General features: G+C 47.4%; 1 protein-coding gene and 1 pseudogene across 6 annotated transcripts in view; one reads left to right on the top strand and one right to left on the bottom strand.

Annotated features, from left to right (window-relative positions):
• Positions 1-12,801, top strand: part of Myo81F (Myosin 81F) — a 550,527-nt gene that overhangs the window by 493,294 nt on the left and 44,432 nt on the right. The gene's annotated exons all lie outside the window — the stretch shown is intronic.
• Positions 4,665-10,537, bottom strand: LOC122322276 (uncharacterized; annotated as a pseudogene).

Raw genomic sequence — 12,801 nt, 5'->3', positions numbered from 1 at the left:
TCGCAGGTCTACTGATGAGTCTAATGGAAATTTTTATGTGCTCGTCGGCTATTTTGCAAAATACGCGTATTGGATATGCCTTCACCTGATAATCATCCTTGTGGAAACGTAGATCAATGACAAATTTAGCTCCTCTGAGTTCTTCGAGCCTAACTTGTACCATGTATTTCGAAAAGACCGAGGTGCATTCAGTACCCAGTGTGGGCGAGGTGGTGGCGTGATCATCGCTATCCGTCGATCTCTTCAGGCTACACCACTGCGCCTTCCGGTGGCCGACCCTCTACTGGATCAGCTTGCGGTTTTAATCCAGGGCGTCCATGGCCCGTTCGTCATCATTGCATCATACATCCCTCCGAACAGCGCGTTTAGTATATATCATGCGCATATGGAAAACATCACTAGTGTCTGTGCTAGAACGTCGGACCCTACCGCTTTGATGGTAGCTGCCGATTTTAACCTAAGCTCCATTGTCTGGTCTTGGGACCCGGAATCTCCCTGCATGCTAACTAGCAACGTTCACCTGAGTCATGAAATTGTAGTTTTAGATGATATTTTTAGTCTCTCCCAAGTAAATAATATTTTTAATGATTTATCCAAAATTCTTGATCTTATATTTTTAAATAATTTGGTTAATAGTAAAGTAGAATTATGCAATGTACCATTAAGTCCTTGTGATATGCACCACAAGCCGTTAGTAATTCATATTGAGTTTAATAGTTTTTTGCCTTCTGCTTCACCCATTCCATATTATCATCTGAATGATACTAACTTGTCACTTATTAATGCCTCTATTTCTAAGAGGCAGAAGTTATACTAAGTTTCTGGTTGCCCTTTTTAATATTATTGATACTTATACCCCTGTGAGGGTACGAAGATCCTAAAGGCTTCCCTGGTATACAAAAAGGTTTAAAAAACTTTAAGAATAGAAAGGATAAGCATTACAAACAATTTATAATGACAGGGGAGTCTCAAGCAGGAGAGCTGTACTGGCAATTTAAGCGGGAATTTGATTTCCTTAATAAGTTCCTCTACACTCAGCATATATCCGATGTCAAAACTAGCCTTCGATCCAATCCTAAAGCGTTTTGCCGGTTTGTTAACAGCAAAAAGTCAAAATCGTACCTTGGAGCCAAAGGTTCCCTGGAGTGATAATGAAACTCTTATTAGCATTGAGCCTTTTCTCAATGTGAGTAACATGGGCGTTTTGGACTGTGACCAAGTTGAAGCCACTGGACATTTGGCCGAGTCGCTCACACCTAACGTAGACGGTATCTCCCCATTCTTTCTTAAGAGGAGTATCGCTTCTCCTTCTACTCCCCTTCAACTGCTGTTCTCCTTGTCGCTCTCATCTGGTAGATTCCCCCAACGGTGGAAGATTACTTCTATAACGCCTATTCATAAAGGTGGCCGTTGGTGTAATGTTACCAACTATCGACCTGTAGCCAAAATTTGCAACGTCGCTAAGATACTGGAGCGGATAGTAACTAAAAAATTACTAAAGTAACTAAAAGTAAACTAAACAACCAGCATGGTTTTATGCCTGGGAGGTCCACTACAAATAATTTAGCGGTCATGCTGCTCTTCTGGCCAAATTATATAAATTAGGTATTCATTCCTGCCTATTAAGTTGCCACGTTTTTATTGGATACGCTATCTCAAGTCCATTTGTCACCTCCTCTGGTCTTCCACAAGGCAGCTCCTTTGGACCTCTTCTATTTATCATTTTCATTAATGACATCTCGTCATGCTTTCGTCATTCCTACTGCTTTATGTATGCGGATATATTAGCTGCATAAGTGACAGTTACTTGTTACAGGAGGATATATCCAGAATTTACTCATGGTGCTCCCGTAATCTTCTTCCATTAAACTTATCTAAGTGTATGTTTACCCGTTACAGTAGGCGGTCTCTTCAAATCTGTACGGGTTATTCCATCAGTAATTATAATTTGGCAGCTAAAGACGAGGTGTTAGACCTTGGTGTCTTATTTGACAGCAAATTTAAATTTTCTGGTCACTCAGACTATATTCTGCCTAAAGGGTATGCTATGCTGGGCTTTGTTAAGAGGCTCGTGAACCAATTCAAAAGTCCATACTCGAGCCTCAGCGTCTATGCTGCATTTATACGGTCGAGGCTGTAATATGCCTCAATCATTTGCAATCCGGATTGTTAAGTTCGTTCCAACAGAATTGAGCGACTCCAGAAAAAATTTTTAAAACTTGCTCTTCTGCCTCTAAGGTTTCATGATCCTGTTCCTTCATACCAGAGCCGCTGCCTTCTTCTGAATGTTTTCACGTTGGAGGATCGGCGTAAACTGGCAGCTTTTACCTTTTTGAACAATGTAGTCGTTGATAACATTGATTGTCCTTTTTTGTTGGGACTCGTTAATTTCAATGTTCCTCAAAGGGATCTTAGTACCTATTTGGTCATCGAGAGTTTTCGATGCCGTAAATAAAAAATGATTTTGTATTTAAATTGAACGTTATAAACTTTATTCGGGCCGCATATGAAATTAGGATTTATGTACAATATTTGAAATCCAATTTAGGATGCGAGCGCAGTAAAAGTACGAACGAGAGTGGCGCCAACCTTGCAGAATAGGCTGAGCGGAATGCTCGCTAACCATAAGCGCCGAAGTAGCAAAGCCGAGCGGCCGAAAGAGAGTCGGCTTGCGACCAGAAAAACATCAGTTACTTATTAATTGTTGTGTTTAAATTAGTTGCTTGCTGCTTGACCCGACATTCTCCCCCCAGTTGGGGCTTCTACTCCAACTTCATCCTTAAGGGGCAAAAGGCACAGCTTAGTCACTGCTCGCTTGGTAATTCCAGATGAGGTTTTTATCACCGCCACTCGAAAGATACCATCCCGACCAGGGATTAACTCCATTATTCTCGCAAGCGGCCATTTCATCGGAGGTAGATTCTCGTCCTTTACTAGCACCACATCGTTTGGGGCCAAGGCAGGACCGGAGGCGCGCCATTTGGAGCGCTGCTGGAGAAGACTTAGGTACTCCTCCTTCCATCGGGACCAGAAAGACTGCTGCAGGAAAGACACGCGCTGCCAGCTGTCCAACCGGTTGAAGTTCAGCTTTGTGACATCAGGCTCGATAAAGCTGACTGACGGACCACCAGTTAAAAAATGAGCCGGGGTCAGAACATCAAGGTCTGCAGGATTTTCTGAAAGAGACAATAAGGGTCGTGAATTTATAACAGCCCCAATATGGCACAGCAGCGTTCGCAGCTCCTCGAATCCCAGAACTGCAGATCCGACAGCTCGGTAAAAATGGTGCTTGGCGGTTTTAACAGCCGCTTCCCACAGACCACCGAAATGCGGAGATCGAGGAGGAATAAAATGCCATTCGATGGACTCCATAGAGCAAAACTCCAGCAGTGACCGTTGATGCTCTTCGCTTAGAAATAATCGGCGCAGCTCCTTTAGCTTGTTTTTGGCTCCAACAAAGTTGGTTGCGTTGTCAGACCAAATATGTTGAGGACTTCGGCGGGTGCATATAAAACGCTTCAAAGCCTGCAAAAAAGACATTGTGGACAGATCCCTTACAAGCTCCAGATGGACGGCTTTGGTAGCAAAACAAATGAACATGCTAATGTAACATTTTACTGGAGCCTTATTACGCACTTCCGGCTTATAATAGAACGGTCCACAAAAATCCACACCAGTGACTCCGAAGACCTGGGAGCCGCTAACTCTTTCCTCCGGGAGATCAGCCATAATGTGCTGCAACAGCCGAGGCTTAGTCCGGAAGCATCGGATGCATTTGTGTAATGCCTTCGTCACGGTTTTTCTCCCCCCAATTGGCCAATATTGGGACCGAATAATTGCCAACAGTGCGCGAGGTCCCGTATGTAAATTTCGCTTATGGAAGTCAACAATTATAGCCAGCGTAACTGGATGGCTTCTTGGAAGGATAATTGGATGCTGACTATCAAAATCCAACGACGAATTTTTTAGCCGACCGTCTACGCGCAACAGACCAAATTTATCCAAGAAGGGAGAGGATGAGGCAAGGGCACTGGATGCCGCTATCTCTTTTCCATTTTGAAGCGCCTTTATGTCCTCCCAAAAATGCACATGCTGCATTAGTCGCAATAACAGCTGTGTTCCAGATTTTATATCGCTAGTCGTGACACCTTTGTGGCGAATTTGTTTAGAAAACTTGTACACGTAAGCGAATACCCTCTGCAGCGCTGGAAACGAATTAGCGTACTTAGAAACCGCTGTTATATCCACGTACGGAGACTGAATGAGCAGAACCCTTGCACGTAACTCCAGGGTTGATCACTCAGATGGGACCGTGGTTGGCCACGCCTTTTGGGATCCAATGAGAAACGGAGGACCGTGAGACCAATGCTTATTCTCAACCAATTCATTGGGAAGAGCACCACGCGACAGGATATCTGCTGGGTTCAAAGAAGTGGGAACATACCGCCACTCCATTTCTCTAGTTAGCTTCTGAATGGTCGAAACTCGATTGGCGACGAAAACATTAAACCGAGAGGGTTCTTCTCGAATCCAAGACAGAGCCACAGCAGAATCGCACCAGCAAAAATACTTTCCAACGTAGACCTTCAACTGCTCTATTTCCGACATAAGTCGAGCCAACAACTCGGCTCCCGATAACTCCAGCTTAGGCACCGTAACAGTCTTTAACGCATATATTGATAGTTAAAGAGCAGGCTGAGACAGCTAGAGCAGGCAGAGCGCTGCTTGTGCTGCAAGAATACCTCGATCAGGCGATGCACTGCATCAACATTGTTGCGACCCAAGAATGAAGTACATAAGGGACCGGCTCTCCTTTCCACGAGTTCCTGTAGATCTTTGTAGTGCTCGAAGAGTTCCCCCGCTGATTTTTGGTCACAGAACCAATCGCTGACAAAGCATTGTTTCCAAACACAGGCCACTACGAAAATGTCCTTGTGTTCGCGGTGAATGGCACGGGCCACCTCCAGAAGTGACACCAGAACTGCCTCGCTCTTCTGGGCCAAAGTTTCCTCCGAAATGGTACGGAACGCTGTTCGCGCCATTTTTCGCCCCTCCTCAGTGTTCATGCTCACACCATAGCCGCGGTGTAGGGTCATCAGAGAGCGATAGCACGAAAGGGAGCCAAATCGGCGTAGGTCTGCGAGAAGGGGTGCTCCAGTTGGCGGCATGTCTCCGCCAGCGCCTCAATCATTTGAAGCTTGCGCTGGGCACTGAGGTACTTTAAACAGGAAACGAACACCTCGTTCGAGGGAAGTAAGTTGCAGCGGATGCACTGACGGATCAGGTAGAGAAAGTCCAGCTTGTTTTTGATTTCCAGTGTAGCCATCAAGAGGTTATCCAGCTGCGGCTGCGATAGCGTTCTAATATCTAAGCCGAGTTGAGGTGATCGCAGGGCCTTGAGGTCATTCATCATTCCCTTGGACATCAGGCCCACATTCTGGCTGAAACTGGTGCTGGTGGTGCCCGTTTTCCCCGTTCCAAGTGCGACATTGCTGTTGGCATCTGTCTCCTGGGTCGCCGTCGGTCGCTTCATCAGACTGTCACGTAACTCCTCCCACTTTTGCGTCTTCCTGGTCACTAGGTCGTTGGTGAAACAGTCGATGGCGTCCAACTGGGTCGACTTCCTTTGCTGACGCTGTGTCCCTGGCCAAGTCCTTCCAGTACAAGTTCTAGTTCCCGTTCGTGTTCCCCACTGTTTGGGCCGTTGTCACCGTAGTGTTTGCACAACCAGTTGCACCATTGATCAATATGCATACCACCAAAAGAAAGATCTTTGCCTTTGAAATTACAGGACCAACAAGGCCTAAGGGGTCATAAAGCCGAGCGACTGAAGAAAGCACAATGCGCCTAGTGGGCTTTGAGATTGACTGAATCCCTTCAAAAGAAAATAGCAAGCGGTCAGTCGCAGGATCCCAAGCAAGACCCAGTGTCTTTCCTAAAGTTTGATGATGGTAGCAACTTCACAAAGACACTGGGTCTTGCTTGGGATCCTGCGACTGACCGCTTGCTATTTTCTTTTGAAGGGATTCAGTCAATCTCAAAGCCCACTAGGCGCATTGTGCTTTCTTCAGTCGCTCGGCTTTATGACCCCTTAGGCCTTGTTGGTCCTGTAATTTCAAAGGCAAAGATCTTTCTTCAGAAGCTGTGCCGTGAGAAGTTGTCCTGGGATGAAAGTCTTCCTCAAGCTCTTCACTGCGACTGGAATATGATTTGTAGCAGCTTTGGTAGTACGCAGCGCGCCGAATTCCCTAGATGGGTGCTGACATCGAAATCCAATTTAGGATGCGAGCGCAGTAAAAGTACGAACGAGAGTGGCGCCAACCTTGCAGAATAGGCTGAGCGGAATGCTCGCTAACCATAAGCGCCGAAGTAGCAAAGCCGAGCGGCCGAAAGAGAGTCGGCTTGCGACCAGAAAAACATCAGTTACTTATTAATTGTTGTGTTTAAATTAGTTGCTTGCTGCTTGACCCGACATTCTCCCCCCAGTTGGGGCTCCTACTCCAACTTCATCCTTAAGGGGCAAAAGGCACAGCTTAGTCACTGCTCGCTTGGTAATTCCAGATGAGGTTTTTATCACCGCCACTCGAAAGATACCATCCCGACCAGGGATTAACTCCATTATTCTCGCAAGCGGCCATTTCATCGGAGGTAGATTCTCGTCCTTTACTAGCACCACATCGTTTGGGGCCAAGGCAGGACCGGAGGCGCGCCATTTGGAGCGCTGCTGGAGAAGACTTAGGTACTCCTCCTTCCATCGGGACCAGAAAGACTGCTGCAGGAAAGACACGCGCTGCCAGCTGTCCAACCGGTTGAAGTTCAGCTTTGTGACATCAGGCTCGATAAAGCTGACTGACGGACCACCAGTTAAAAAAATCACGTCGGGGTCACCAATGTTTGGTCATCGAGAGTTTTCGATGCCGTAAATAAAAAATGATTTTGTATTTAAATTGAACGTTATAAACTTTATTCGGGCCGCATATGAAATTAGGATTTATGTACAATATTTGAAATCCAATTTAGGATGCGAGCGCAGTAAAAGTACGAACGAGAGTGGCGCCAACCTTGCAGAATAGGCTGAGCGGAATGCTCGCTAACCATAAGCGCCGAAGTAGCAAAGCCGAGCGGCCGAAAGAGAGTCGGCTTGCGACCAGAAAAACATCAGTTACTTATTAAATGTTGTGTTTAAATTAGTTGCTTGCTGCTTGACCCGACAGTACCTTTGACCCCTTTCGGGTCAAGTGTCGCAGGGCCAATTATCTTTTAAATGAGCCGATTGAGTGGGCTCTTTCTAATTTTAATTCATTGCCGCCTAGCTTCCGAATTGAGTGGGACTCTGATAAGGTTGTGTTTAAACGCATGTTAATCAGGCACTTATTAAGTTTGGATTAGTTTTGTAGAATTATTTATTAGTTTGTTAGTTGTTATTATGTAGCAATGTAAGGATTTGTCCGTTGGCGAAATAAATAAATAAATAAATTTTGTTGACCAGGGCACTCGAGCTTTTCTCCCTAATATAGATTGGAGGGGGGTTGGGTTTTTTTGCGGTCTCTTGGGCTGGTTGGTTTTCCTTAACCTCCGCCAGTAGGACAAATCTGTTACTAGTGGATCTGTCTGGTTCTTCGTCGATCTTTAGAACAGTTCATTTTTGTTTTATTGCCTGCCGGATTACTCTGTGGGGTATGCTTGCGCTTAATTTGGATGTAGCGATCCATTCCAGTCTGTGTGGCCGGGGCCGCTTTGGCACTTTCCGAAGTTGTTGTTTTTGTACTCGCTGTAGTCGTTTAATGTTGCAGTTTTCCCGGAATTCGGCCAAAGGACGTCCGCTCAGTTCGGTAGTTCGGTAGGGACATGCCTCACTTTAGACCTATTCTTTTTTTGAAGATAAGAGAGCTATAGCGGCTTCCTTCCGTTCCAAAGATCGTCAAGGTACTGAGGTTATTTTCCCGAGAAAATAATGGCAACGTCGTCCGCATACGGCACTACCTTGCATTCTCTCTCTTCCATGTTGTCCTACTTGTTAGCAATGGATCAATGAGTCCCACCAAGTGGCCATCTACTCCAAGGGACGTCAGGGCGTCCGTTATGGTGCTTGAGCCCTTTCTAGGTCCAGAAAGGTCACTTTTAGTTTAGTTGGAATGTTGTACTTTAGATATGAGAGTTGGGCTAAAAGTGGATCTTAAATCGAGGCCTATGATCTTTTCTACGGCTTTAAGAAGAAAGGAGGATAGGCTGATTGGCCTTAAATCTTTTAGAGCCGTATGTGATTGCTTACCTAATTTGGGTATGAACACAAACAGTGACCTGAGTCACGATTGTAGAAATTTACTTAAGGTCATGGATCTTTTAAAAATGTCTGAGAGCTTGGCAATTACTCCCGCATGTTGGATTTGTGTGAGAATTATCTCGTCAGGACCCGATGATTTATAAGACTTAATGCTGTGTATAGCTTAAAGCTCGTTGAGGGGATGTTTTCGTCGCACGGTGCGTCTGTTTCTGAAAAGCATCTAGGGAAGAGGGTAGATACAGTGAGCAGCATTGCTGGAGATTCTTCCACCAGGGGGGTGTTTTGAGGTTTGTGGATAGTCTGGTGGCTGTGGTTTAATTTTGTTTGCAAAGATTTGGGAATTTTTAGACCAGTCAGTTTAAGTCAATTTTCTCACACTGGTCAATTTAAACCAAATGAGAGAGGTTTCTATATATCTGTGGTCGGAAAATGAGTGCTTATCTAACCCTCTGCAGTGATATACTGAGTTAGGTACACCCAGTCCTTTTTTACGCAATCTCTTTTTACGCGATTTCACTTTAACGCGATTGCGATTGCGATTACTCTATGTGTATCAATTATTGCAAATCTAGTCATTAGTTATTTAGTTAGAGGTTACCATTTTTACGCGATTTTTTTACGCGATTAGTGGCAGAACCAACAATTGCGTAAAAAAAGGATTGGGTGTATCTGTTTGGATACTAATGTTAAATCTGTCGATTCCTTACGGTTTTTAATTATGAAAGTGTGGTCATTTTTCCTGTTACCGAGGAACAGGTTTGACCTGATTGTAAAGATAAAAGAGTCTCGCCCACTGTACATTGGAGTTACATCCTATTAGGAAACCAATGTTGCATCTCTCGGTTTCTTCCGCTAGCTGTGAGTAAAACGTTTTACACATTTATTCTTTATTATACTCAATCAGTGAAATTTTCTATGGCCCTGGAATCGCCTCTGTCGAAAAGTGTGTCCGAAGCATTTGCGGCACCATACTTCTGGGTGTAAAGGCCTCGCCCAGGATCTCCTCCAGGGTAAGACGATCCTCCACACATCACTTACTCGAGAAGTGGGTCCACTCGCAGAGGGTATTATAGTTTTGTCCAAAAGTGTGCAACGCAGTGAAGGAGACATCTCCGACCCTATAAAGTAGATATGTTCTTGATTTCTACAATTTCTTGAAGTGGTGACTTCACTGCCACACGACGGAAAGCAGTCCTCGCTTTCATTTCCAAAGCGTCTTAGGTAGCTTCGGAAGCACCCGTGCCCACTAAAGACCCGCGTCCACTCTCCCACGTCTGGAATGAGACGAAACGTCCAGCGTCCCTTGATAGATTCCTCCTACCCCCGTTGCCAGTTGGTCAAGCTTGTGGCTCTCGCCTCCCTCTTCCTGGCCGACGCTGAAGAAAAGCCGTCCTGAGCCATGTTGGCCAGCTCCTTCCTTTCTCGGACTAGCTCTTGGATGGGTATCAGCTCTGCGATCACGAGAGCCGCGTCGTCCGACACCGTCCTAAAAGTGCAGGACGTCCGTACAGTGCAGGACGTCCTATTAGGAAACCAATGTTGCATCTCTCGGTATCTTCCGCTAGCTGTGAGTAAAACGTTTTACACATCGCGAACGGTTTTCGTCACCACTACTAGGACTATGTCGTCGGCGAATCCTACGATACCCTCCTAACGGTATCGGTAGGTAATCGGAGGACTCCATCGTACATTGTGCTCCACAGGAGCGGCCCCAGAACAGAGCACTGTGGCACTCCTGCGGAGACCACTCGTTCGTTTTGACCTTCACGCATGTCGTACAGGAACACTCTGTCGCTCAGGTAGCTGTCCACCATCTTCAGAAGGTAATCCGGGATCCTCAGCTCCTTCAGCGTTTTGAGAGTCCGCGACCAGAGAGAGTTCGCCGTGTTGAAGGCATTCTTCACATCCAGACAGGTAGGTAGGGTGGTAACCAGACAGTAATATTTGGTTCCCCCATCCCATCTGGTACCTTGGATGGGCTATCACGATGCCATCCACAATGAATTTTCCCTTCCGGAACCCGTCCTCTGCCAGTCCGCCCTCCCTGCTTATCGCCGCCTGGAGTCTCGTGGCCAGGATCTTCTCCAGTACCTTGCCTTTAGTGTCTAGGAGACAGATGGGTCGGTAAGACGCGGTCTCCCCGGGTGGCTTACCGGGTTTCGTTAGCAGAAGCAGCCTCTGCTTCTTCCACACCTTCGGGAAAGATCCTTCCAGCAAGCGTTGGTTTAATATCGTTGCTACCTTTTCTGGCATTTGGATCAGAGCGCCTGGTTTGGCACCGCGTCTGGGCCGGGAGCTTTGTTGGAAGCTAGGTTTCGAGCAGCCACTAGCACCTACTCTGCTTTTATAGTTCTCTATAGCCGGGCGGGTTCACACCGCTATCAGTGCTACCGGGTCAGAGGGGGGTTGGCTCCCCGCCGTTACCTTTTTTGTTACTAGTTTGTACGCCTGACTCCATAGGTGGAGTTCTGCTTCGTCGCACAGCTTGAGGAATATTTCTCGCTTACTGTCCCGTATGGCCGTTTTCAGTGATTTTCTCGCTGCCTTCAACTCAAGGTGTCTTTGCTCCTGTCAGTGCGAGTCAGTGCCTCGAGCTCGCTGCAGGGATCTTCTGGCCCTCAGGCACTCTTTACGAAGAGACGCGATTTAATTTGTCCACCACGGAGCCGGCATGTGGCGCCGAGCAAGTGTTGTGCACGCCTTCATATTTGCCTTGCAGGCCGCAGAGTCGTTAGCTGTAGCGTGGAGATCAAGGTGCGCCCTTCGCACATGGCTTGTCAATTTTTGGTCGTCTAGCGCGTCCTGCCGATACGCCAAGCCGCAGGGGGGAATGCTCGAGATCGCCCGGCTATGGCCGTGTAATAGTTGGCGACTCTCTACCTTGAGGTCTAACCCAAACTACTGCTAACGATGGTCATGTCGAAATGAAACCGGCGCCACCTCTATTCAATGTTTCCAGATTGCCTTCATTGAGAAGAGCCAGGTCGAGGGGTGCTAGGATCTCCAGCAAGGCTCTGCCTTTAGCAATCGTGGTATAACTTCCCCACTCCTGTGCCCACGCGTTGAAATCTCCCGTTATTAGCACTGGGTGTTTGCCTATGGCGTCTACCGCTAGCTCTTCTAAAGCCCTGCAGTAGGCATCGAAAGAGAGGCTTGGGGCTATGTAGCAACTATACACCCATGTCCAGTGGGGGGAATCTGGATTCTCACGAACCCTTTTCCGCGGAACTGTTGCAGATCCAGATTGCCGCCTTGCCCTGGATGTTGGTCACCAACTCCTCGCCTGCTCCGACGCTGTACGGTTCGCTAAGAACCGCTATGTCAGCATTCACTTCACCAACGGTGTGTCGTACAAGGTCCTGCGCCGCTCTGCAGTGATTCAGATTGAGCTGGATCACTTGCATCCTGCACTATCTTTTATTACGTCTTTGGAGTGCGGACACCGTCGACTACCTGCTAGGTGTTTTGCCTCCGCCTCTCCTGTTGCTCTCTTGTTGCCGTGAAAACGTAGCAGGTATTTTCGTTGGGGCACTTGGCGATTTTATGCCCGATTTTTCAACAGCGGATGCAGCACCCTCTCCTATCCGTGGAGCTTTGGCACTTGCTGGCAATATGGCCAACTTCTAGGCATCGGTAGCACCTCGGTTGACTCTGCCTTACCCGAATCCGACAAACGGTCTATCCGATCCTTAATATCCTTTTGCTCGCAACTGCAGTCGCAATCTTGCTGGGCCAATGATAGCGGTCTGCTTACGCGCAGGCCTAGATCTTACGCGCAGGCCCCTTATCATGACGGGTTTCCCATCCACTTCGAGATGCTCGGCCAAAGCAAGCCGAATGTCCTCTTCCGACGCCAGAGGATTGAGTTCCCTAATCTCCAGATACTTCGTATTGCTGTCCTCGGACAGTGCTCGCACTTCGGTAGCTCCCTGCAGCACCTTTTCGAGGTTCTTCCTCATAGCTTCCTCTGCCTGGCCACACCGGGGTCGCTGGGGTTGGAGAGGGTCCCGCTAAGGCCTTCCTGCAGTTCCTTCATCCTGCAGAACATCCTCTTCATTTTGAGATTTATGCTCCTTACTTGTTTTTCGTGCGTTTGCCGGATAATGTCCTCCAGTATCGCCTCTAACTCCGCCAGCATGCTGGTGCAATGCTGCTCGTTTGTCGCTCGTCCTCTTGACTGCAGTCCGTCTCTGGGGTTACGAGGGGCTCCGACTTGTTTGCTCCCTCGTCCTTTTCGGGGTTTCTTTTTCCTCACCCTCGGGATGACCGCAGGATCTTTGAGTTGCTCAGAAAAGCTGAGGACTGCTCCGCATTTTGTTGGCTTGTGGCCAAGCGAGCCACCGCCTCATCAGTCATGTTTTTTTGAGGCCTCCAGAATCTGTGCCCTGACCGTGGGTTTCCCCACAAGTGGATTTCCTTTAGAGTGGTTGCCATCTGGAGTATTTGCGTTGTTAAACATCATTCTTCATCGGGCTACGATGGGGAATATACCGCCCCTACCCGGTCGCCAGAGCCCC

This window comes from Drosophila bipectinata, chromosome 3L (assembly GCF_030179905.1).
Source record: "Drosophila bipectinata strain 14024-0381.07 chromosome 3L, DbipHiC1v2, whole genome shotgun sequence".
In the NCBI taxonomy this organism is placed as follows: Eukaryota; Metazoa; Arthropoda; class Insecta; order Diptera; family Drosophilidae; genus Drosophila; species Drosophila bipectinata.
This window is presented reverse-complemented; position numbering and strand designations above follow the sequence as displayed.